We start from the raw sequence: 10,654 nt of genomic DNA on the forward strand, positions 1-10,654 counted from the left end.
TGAGAGGTCTGTGCAGCAGATCCAAACCCGACTGGGAGCTAAGAATCAATGAGCATAGTCTATCCTAACCCACCCCAACCAACTTGCAGATATGGAGGGGAGATATAAATATTTGTGGATGATTGCCATTGAGGTTCTGTAAGAGGCAAGAGTTGACTTAAACACAGTCACTTTCTTGTCAATTCCTTTTGCGATACTATAGAGTGGGGAGCTGAGTCAGGCTCACCTTTGGACAGCTACACCCTTCCTTACCCTTCACGCTCCATGAAGTTGTGGCCCAGGACAGATGATCTTGTCACTACTCCTTACTAGCTGATGTAGATCTTCTTGGGAACATCTCCCTCGGTCATAGGAGTGCTGATATGCTGAGACCCTGGGTTGGTAGTGTGCTTAGGAAAGAGAGAAGAAGGCTCAGGGAAGACACCTACGATTGTTATAACACAGCATCCTTCATTCTTCTGCTAAAATGATACTCCATGTGTGTTCTAGGAGAGCCCCTCTCTTCTCCTCTCGGTGCCATTGGCCTTGAGTCTTCTGCAGCTCCTTCTCTGGGCTGCAGTGATGGGTTCAGGGAGAGGCAGGCACAGGGAATGACCATGGCCAATGAGATGCAACACCAACTTTCCTGACTAAGCTGGGACAGAGGGAGGTGCTCTTCCTGAGGGCATTAAATCTAATGATTATAAATGATCAGAATGATTATAAAAGAGCTTGATTGGGAACAGGATTAGCTTTTTTTTTCTTCTTCATTCCATTCTTTTTTTAATTTTCCTATTTTTTAATATATATAAATATTTTATTGATTTTGCTATTACAGTTGTCCCATTTTTTTCTCCCCTTTATTCTCTTCCACCCTGCACCCCTGTCCCACCAGCTCCGCCACGTCCCCCCCCCCACCTTGGTTCAAGTCCATGGGTTGTACATATGAGTTCTTTGGCTTCTCCATTTCCTATACTATTCTTAATCTCCCCCTGCCTATTTTATACCTGCTATTTATGCTTCTTATTCCCAGTACCTTTTTCCCCATTTTCCCCGCTCCTCCTCTCCCCTGATCTCCATTTCTGTGATTCTATTCCTGTTCTAGTTGTTTGCTTAGTTTGTTTTTGTTTTTAGGTTCAGCTGTTGATAGTTGTGAGTTTGTTGTCATTTTACTGTTCATAGTTTTTGATCTTTTTCTTAGATAAGTCCCTTTAGCATTTCATATAACAAGGGTTTGGTGATGATGAACTCCTTTAACTTTATCTTACCTGGGAAGCACTTTATCTGCCCTTCCATTCTAAATGACAGCTTTGCTGGATAGAGTGGTCTTGGATGTAGGTCCTTGCCTTTCATGACTTTGAATACTTCTTTCCAGTCCCTTCTTGCCTGCAAGGCTTCTTTTGAGAAATCAGCTGATAGTCTTATGGGAACTCCTTTGTAGGTAACTGTCTCCTTTTCTCTTGCTGCTTTTAAAATGCTCTCCTTATCTTTAATCTTGGGTAATGTAATCATGATGTGTCTCGCTGTGTGCTTCCTTGGGTCCAACTTCTTTGGGACTCTCTGAGCTTCCCGGATCTCCTGGAAGTCCACTTCCTTCGCCAGATTGGAGTTCTCCTTCATTATTTGTTCAAATAAGTTTTCACTTTCTTGCTCTTTCTCTTCTCCTTCAGGCACCCCTATGATTCAAGTGTTGGAACGTTTAAAGTGTCCCAGAGGTTCCTAAGCCTCTCCTCATTTTTTAAAAATTTTTGTTTCTTCTTCATTCTGTTCTGGTTGAATGTTCATCTCTTCCTTCTGCTCAAATCATTGATTTGAGTCCCAGTTTCCTTCCCTTTACTGTTGGTTCCCTGTATATTTTTCTTTATTTCACTTTGTGTAGTCTTTACTTTTTCCTCCATTTTGCAACCATACTCAACTATTTCTGTGAGCATCCTGATTATCAGTGTTTTGACTATGCAGCTGATAGGTTGCTTATCTCTTCATCACTTACTTCTATATTTAGAGCTTTGATCTGTTCTTTCATTTGGGCCATATTTCTTTGTCTCAGCATACCTGTTACATTGGAAGGGGTGGAGCCTTAGGTATTTATCAGGGCAGGGCGACCTGGGTCACTGCATTGTGATGCTGTCTGTGGGGGAGGGGTCTGAGAGGGAACAATGCTGCTTGCTCAGCCCTCAGCAGGCTTTCAGTCACTTACCCACAAGTAATTTGGGCCCTTATACTGCTGATTCCAGGGTGGATGGGTTTGTGTAAGTTCTAGGACCCTGTGGGTTTCTCCAATGAACCCTCCAGTGAGTCTGGGTATTTCTCCTGCAGCCTTAACCCCCATAGGTTTTTACAGCCAAAGGTTTTGAGGCTTTCTTTTCCTGCACTGGAACCCTGGATTGTGCAGTCTGTCTAGCTCCCCAGCTGTTCCTCGCAGTTTATCTGCATGCCACTGTGGGACCATCCAGTTCACCAGCCACCTCCTCCCTGACCCCATCTTCCAGCTGTAGCCTTGTGCATGTCCTCTGCTCCCTGGCTGCCCATCTCCACCCCTCCTACAGGTCTGGGTGAATGTTTCTCCATTAACTCCTTTGTTGTCAGACTTCCATACAGTTCGATTTTCTAGCAGTTCTGGTTATTTTTTGTTTTTAAATTTGTTGTCATCCTTCTTTTGATTGTACAAGGAAGTAAAGTGTATCTACCTACACCTCCATCTTGGCCAGAGGTCCACATTTTGCCAATTCTAAGACCTGTATTATTCTTTTTCACATTTAACACTTCTGAGATCAAGTTACATCTCACAACAGATGTGACAGGAAAACAAAAATTGCATCACAGTTTCACAGCATTTTTTTCTTATGCAAAACAGTGGTGGCATAAAGGTGCATTTTACATTCAATGACATCTTAGAGTTAATGAAATATGGTAATAAATGTGTTTATGATTTAAATCACATTTAGTCAGATGTTCTGTAATTGTAGTCAAAAGAATTTCTGGCATGTGAGCTGGGGGGCTGAGTGCAGACTGGCTGGGAGAGCCTTGAGGAGACACTGGAGACGGAGGCGTTGGGGAAAGAACGGGAGGAGGAACTGGGTGTCCTGACTCCCTCCCTGTTCTGTAGTCTCCATTGTGGGCTGGAAAGGCGTGACCCCAAAGAGGCAGAAGCCAGGCGCTCATGAACCAGACTGCCTGAGATTGAAATGCAGTCCACACAGGGGGTGGATCCTTGGCTGAAGGGGTCACAGAACTGCCCAGAGACCCCTGAGGAGAGACTGGAAACGGAGGCATTGGAGAAAGAATGGGAGGAGGAACCGGGGATTCCCGACTCCTTCTCCTTGCCTAGTCTCCATTGTGCGGGAAGAGGCCACACCCCCAAAGAGCCAAAAGACGAAAAGCACACATACATACCCTGAAACCACCCAGTGCAGGCACCCACACTTGTGCCGAGAGGCCGGCGAGGGTTGGCGAGCGTGTGTGTGACCCGCGCCGGCCAGCGAGGGCTCCCAGGGGCTGGCAAGGCCTCCCACAGATTGGGAGCAATTAGGCCTGCGAGGGAGTGCGCTGAGCGGCAAGGGCAGGCGTAAATTGACCGCGGGCCCGCGATTGCAGAGCAGTTTACAGAATTAGTAGATCCTGATCTGAAGGGGTCACAGAGCTGCCCAGAGTCCATGGAGGAGAGACTGGAGACAGGATTAACCGGAGAGTCCTGGAGCTGACTTCCTCCCATTTCCGTAGTCTCCATTTGGCGAGGGCAAGCAACGCACCCAAAAAGCCAAAAGTGGGGAAAGCACACAATAGAAGACCCTAAACTGACCAGTGCCGGGGTGCCCGCGGGCGAGGAGGGCCGGACCAGTACGGGAGGTTGCGAATAAGCCCCTGGTCTGGGGCAAGCATGCGCCAGCCCAGGTGTGTGGGGGATCCTGCCGCGCTGGGGAGCGCACTCAAGGAACCTGCGTGAGAGTGCAGAGCGATCCAAAGAAATAGTCCATCCCTGACCGAAGGGGTCACAGAGCTGCCCCAAGCAGGAGACAGACACAGTAGACTGCTGGAAGGTTCAAACAACAACCCAAGGTCATATAGGGTCAAAAACTGACATCATCAGAGGCAGGCCCAGAAAGAGAAAGGAAAAATAAATAATTAAATAAATAAATAAATAAAAAGGCCCACCTACTACTATAGAAGTTTACCAGAAAGTCAGGAAATCTAGACAGCCCAATTGGAGCAGAAGCAAAAATAAATAAAAAAAAAAATAAATAAATAAATTACTTTACAGACTCTCACAAAAATGGGAAGAAAAAGAAGTTCCCCACAAATGAGTGGAAAAGGGGACTCCCCACAGAGAGAGCTAAATGAAATAGAGGCAAGGGAACTATCAGATATTGAATTCAAAACAATGGTTCTAAGGAAGCTCAATGAGCTCAGCCAACTCAAAGATAACTATGAGAAACTGCAGAGAACTATCAGGATCTTACAGCAATCTATATCAGCCTGGAAAAGGACATAGAAACTATCAAGAAGACACAAGAGGATATGAAGAATACCATTTCTGAATTGAAGAGAACACTAGAAGGAATCCAAACCAGGCTGGATGAAGCCGAGGATCGAATCAATGAGATGGAGGATAAGGTAGAAAGAAGCTCCCAGAAAGAACAAGAAATGGAAAAAAGACTAAAAAAGCATGAAGAGGCATTCAGGGAAATGCAGGACAACCTGAAACGCAATAATATCCGTATAATAGGCATATCAGAAGGAGAAGAAGAGGAGCAAGGGATAGAGAACCTCCTCGAAAAAGTAATGATGGAACATTTCCCCAATCTGAGGAGAGAAAGGCTCTCAAGGATCCAGGAGGCACAGAGGATCCCACTCAAGAGGGAGGTCCACTCCAAGACACATCATCATTAAAACGGCAAATGTCAAAGACAAAGAGAGAATCCTCCAGGCAGCAAGGGAGAAGGAGAAAGTCACATACAAGGGGGCCCCGATACGCCTAGGAGCTGACTTCTCAACAGAAACACTACAAGCCAGAAGGGAATGGCAACAAATATTCCAAGCCATGAAAAGCAAGGGCCTACAGCCAAGGCTGCTCTACCCAGCTAGGCTCTCCATTAAAATAGAAGGGGAAATACAGAGTTTCCCAGACAAGAGAAGCCTGAAAGAATACATCTCTACCACACCAGCACTCCAAGATATGCTAAGGGGACTGGTTTAAGAAGATGAAGGAAAAGAATGAGAGAGAGAGGAACACAGGTACAAAGAGAAAAGATGAGTAAGTTTCTATCAGTAATATCTCTCAATGTGAATGGACTAAATGCCCCAATCAAAAGACTCAGGGTACCTGAATGGATAAGAAAACATGACCCACACATATGCTGCCTACAAGAGACCCACCTCAGAGCAAGAGACCTACACAGGTTGAAAGTAAAGCGATGGAAGAAAATATTCCAAGCAAATGGGCATGAGGAAAAGGCCGGGGTTGCCATACTTGTATTGGACAAAGTAGATTTCAAAACAAAGGCCATAAAAAGAGACCCAGAGGGGCACTTCATCATACTTAAAGGAAGAATCTATCAAGAAGACATCAACATTGTAAACTTATATGCTCCCAATAGAGGAGCCCCCAAGTTTATAAGGAAATTGTTGGATGACTTCAAAAAAGATATAGACAGCAACACACTGACAGTAGGGGATTTCAACACCCCACTGTCAACAATGGACAGATCTTCCAAACAAAACATTAACAAACATATCGTGGCGCTGAGTGACACACTGAACCTGTCAGGTAAGAGACTTAACTGACATATATAGAACCTCACATCCCAAAGAAGAAAAATACACATTCTTTTCAAATGCTCATGGCAGTTTTTCAAAGATAGACCACATGATAGGACACAAAGCAAACCTCAGCAAATTCAGGAAAATTGAAATAATGCCAAACTGTTTCTCGGACCACAAGGCCTTGAAACTGGAAATCAACCTCAAAGAGAAACTTCAAAAACTTGCAAACTCATGGAGACTGAACAGTAGACTATTAAACAATGAATGGATCAATAATGAGATAAGAGAAGAAATCAAAAAATTTCTGGAAACAAATGAAAATGAACAGACAACAGTCCAAAACCTATGGGACACAGCAAAGGCAGTCCTGAGAGGGAAGTTCATAGCAATACAGGCTTACCTAAAAAAGATAGAAACATTTCAAATAGAAGACCTAACACTACAACTTCAAGAACTGGAGAAACAACAACAAATAAATCCCAGAGCAAGTAGAAGGAAGGAAATAGTCAAGATGAGAGCAGAACTGAATGACATAGAGACAAAGGGTCAATCACTCCAGGAAATGATTCTTTGAAAAGATAAATAAAATTGACAAGGCTTTAAGCAGACTCATGAAGAAAAGAAGGGGGAGGACCCGAATTAATAATATCAGAAATGAAAGAGGAGAAATAACAACTGATACCACAGAAATACAAAGAATTGTCAGAAACTACTATGAACAATTATATGTCAAGAAATTTGAAAACCTTGATGAAATGGACACATTTCTAGAAAAATATAATCATCCAACACTGAATGAAGAAGAAACAGAAAGCTTGAACAGACCGATAACAACCGGGGAAATTGAAGGAGTAATCGAGAAACTGCCGGCTCACAAAAGCCCAGGGCTGGACGGTTTCACAGGAGAATATTACAAAACATTTAAGGAAGAGCTAACCCCTGTCCTTCTCAGACTATTCCAAAACATCCAAGAGGCGCGAAGATTCCCAGACTCTTTTTATGAAGCCAGCATCACCCTGATCCCAAAACCAGATAAAGACCCTACAAAGAAAGAAAACTACAGGCCAATTTCGCTGATGAAAATAGATGCTAAAGTCCTCAACAAAATATTGTCCAACCGCATCCAGCAATACATTCAAAAGATTATCCACCACGATCAAGTGGGATTCATCCCAGGGATGCAGGATGGTTCAATATATGCAAGTCGATAAACATAATACATCAGATAAACAGAAGAAAGACAAAAACCACATGATCATCTCGATAGATGCAGAAAAAGCATTCGATAAGGTACAGCAGCCATTTATGATCAAACACTCAGCAAAATGGGAATAAATGGGGCATTCCGCAACGTAATAAAGGCCATATATGAAAACCTACAGCCGACATCATACTCAACGGGCAAAAACTAAAGCTTTCCCACTAAGATCGGGAACACGACAAGGATGTTCGCTTTCATTGCTTCTTTTCAACATCGTATTGGAAGTCGTAGCCACAGCGGTGAGACAAGAGAAAGAGATAAAAGGCATCCAAATAGGAAAGGAAGAAGTAAAGCTATCATTGTTTGCAGATGACATGACAGTGTACATAGAGAACCCTGTAGACTCTACCAAAAAACTCCTCAACCTACTAAGTGAATTTGGCAAAACAGCAGGATACAAAGTCAACATTCAGAAATCAAAGGCATTTTTGTATACCAGCAATGCAATAAAAGAAGAAGAAATCAGGAACAAAATATCATTCAATATAGCAAGAAGAAAAATAAAGTACCTAGGAATAAATTTAACCAAGGAGGCAAAAGACCTGTATGCAGAAAACTATACAACATTGAAGAAAGAAATTAAGGAAGACACAAATAAATGGAAGCATATGCCGTGCTCATGGATTGGAAGAATTAATATTATCAAAATGCCCATACTACCCAAAGCAATTTATAGATTCAACGCAATCCCAATTAAGATACCAATGATGTATTTCACAGAAATAGAACAGACATTTCAAAAATGTATATGGAACCACAAATGACCCCAAATAGCCGCAGCAATTTTGAGAAAGAAACACAAAGTAGGAGGGATCACAATACCGGACATCAGACTCTACTACAAAGCCGCTATACTCAAAACAATCTGGTACTGGCACAAGAACAGACCCATAGACCAGTGGAACAGAATAGAAAGCCCAGAAATAAGCCCAGGTCTCTATGGGCATCTAATATTTGACAAAGGGGGCAGAAGCATAAAATGGAGCCATAATAGCCTCTTCAACAAATGGTGTTGGGAGAGCTGGACGGCTACATGCAAACAATTGAAATTGGATCATCAGCTGACACCATACACAAAAATAAACTCAAGATGGATAAAAGACTTAAATATAAGTCGCAACACCATCAAAGTCCTAGAGGAGAACATTGGCAGGAAACTCTCAGATATCCACGCAGCAATTTTTTCACTGATATGTCTCCTAAAGCAAGGGACATAAAGGAAAGAATAAACAAGTGGGACCTCATCAAAATAAGAAGCTTCTGCTCAGCGAAAGAAAACATCAGCAAAATGAAAAGGGAGCCAACCCTATGGGAAAATATATTCGCTAATGAGACATCAGATAGAGGTTTGATCTCCAAGATATATAAAGAACTCACTCAACTCCACTCCAAGAAGACAAACGATCCAATCAAAAAATGGGCAAAGGACCTGCGCAGACGCTTTTCCAAGGAGGAGATACAGAGGGCCCAGAGGCATTTGAAAGGATGCTCAGCATCACTAGCCATCAGAGAAATGCAGATCCAAACCACCATGAGGTACCACCTCACACCGGTCAGAATGCCCATCATAAACAGTCAACAAACAACAGGTGCTGGCGAGGCTGTGGAATAAAGGGAACCCTAGTACAGTGTTCGTGGGAATGCAGACTGGTGCAGCCACTGTGGAAAGCAGTGTGGAATTTCCTCAAAAAGCTGAAAATGGAACTGCCTTTTGATCCAGTGATTCCCCTGCTGGGACTATACCCTAAGAACACCAAAACGCCAATACAAAAGAACCTATGCACCCCAGTAATCATAGCAGCACCATTTACAATAGCCAAGTGTTGGAAGCAACCTACATGCCCATCAGTAGATGATTGTATCAAAAAGTTATGGTACATATACACAGTGGAATACTATGCAACAGAAAGAAAAATAGAACTACTAAACTTTGCGACAGCATGGATGGAACTGGAGGGCATTATGCTAAGCGAAACAAGCCAGGGGGCGAAAGACAAATACCATATGATCTCACCTCTAAGTGGAACCTAACCAACAATACAAAGATGCATGAAAAATAAGACCAGAAACATTGAAAGGAAAAGAAATCAACAGAGAAAAGAAGGAAGAAGGGAGGGGGCGGCGAGGAAAAGGAAGGGAAGGGGAAAGTCAAGGAACATATAGCAAGGACTCATGGATAAAACCAACGGGTAAGAGCTGAGGGAGGTAAGGAGGGAGGGGGCTAGGGAAATGGTGGGGTGTAGGCAGAGACAAATGTATTTGAAAAAATAAATAAAAAGAAATAAAAAAATTAAAAAAAAGGAAGTGGGACCTAACCAACAAAACAAACAAGCAAGGAAAATATTAACCAGCAACCTGAAAGAAAAAAGAAACTAACAGAGTCAAGGGGGAAGGAGAGGGGGGCGGGAAAGGGAAGGGAAGGGTCAAGTCAAGGAACATGTATGTAGGACCCATGGACAAAGCCAAAGTGGGGAAGGATTGAGGGAGGGAGGTGGGTGTGGGGGATAGGGGAGTGTGGTGGTGGGAAGGTGGAAACAAATGTATTTGGACAAAAAATAAAATTAAAAAAAGGGGGGGAAAGAAGAATTTCTAACTGATAAGAAAAATACCTACTGGAGGAATGGTTGTAAAAAATGAATGAGAAATAAATGTAAGTAAAATATTTGGTGTAGATTATTTCAAAGGGATAGCATTTGGTCAGGGGTTCAGCATCTTTTTATGTAAATTATTTTTTCTGTATCATGTCCAACTGTATACACCCACATGAACTGAAGAGAGGTATATGTCCAGAAACATGTCCAGGTGTAAAGGAACACTGAGTTACAAGTTTGGGCCACAGAAAATTCAAAGCAGGTGGGCAATCTTGCATCATTTGTGATTTTTTATTACAAATGGCATATACCTAATCAAACTGTCTAAATACAAATGGGACTTTGTTGACTCACCTAAGGGAAAGTTGAATGATGTTCTGACTGCACACATGGTCTGATTCAGCTGTCACCAAGACCCAGCATCTCTCACCCTCTCATCTCTGGGCGTCACGTCCTTTAAACTAACCCCGTTCCCACTTTAAACATTCCAACACTTGAATCATAGGGGTGCCTGAAGGAGAAGAGAAAGAGCAAGAAAGTGAAAACTTATTTGAACAAATAATGAAGGAGAACTCCAATCTGGCGAAGGAAGTGGACTTCCAGGAGATCCGGGAAGCTCAGAGAGTCCCAAAGAAGTTGGACCCAAGGAAGCACACAGCGAGACACATCATGATTACATTACCCAAGATTAAAGATAAGGAGAGCATTTTAAAAGCAGCAAGAGAAAAGGAGACAGTTACCTACAAAGGAGTTCCCATAAGACTATCAGCTGATTTCTCAAAAGAAGCCTTGCAGGCAAGAAGGGACTGGAAAGAAGTATTCAAAGTCATGAAAGGCAAGGACCTACATCCAAGACCACTCTATCCAGCAAAGCTGTCATTTAGAATGGAAGGGCAGATAAAGTGCTTCCCAGGTAAGATAAAGTTAAAGGAGTTCATCATCACCAAACCCTTGTTATATGAAATGCTAAAGGGACTTATCTAAGAAAAAGATCAAAAACTATGAACAGTAAAATGACAACAAACTCACAACTATCAACAGCTGAACCTAAAAACAAAAACAA

The sequence above is a fragment of the Pteronotus mesoamericanus genome, unplaced genomic scaffold (genome assembly GCF_021234165.1).
Source record: "Pteronotus mesoamericanus isolate MK-2021 breed Mesoamerican mustached bat unplaced genomic scaffold, CSHL_Meso_final contig_59, whole genome shotgun sequence".
Classification (NCBI taxonomy): domain Eukaryota; kingdom Metazoa; phylum Chordata; class Mammalia; order Chiroptera; family Mormoopidae; genus Pteronotus; species Pteronotus mesoamericanus.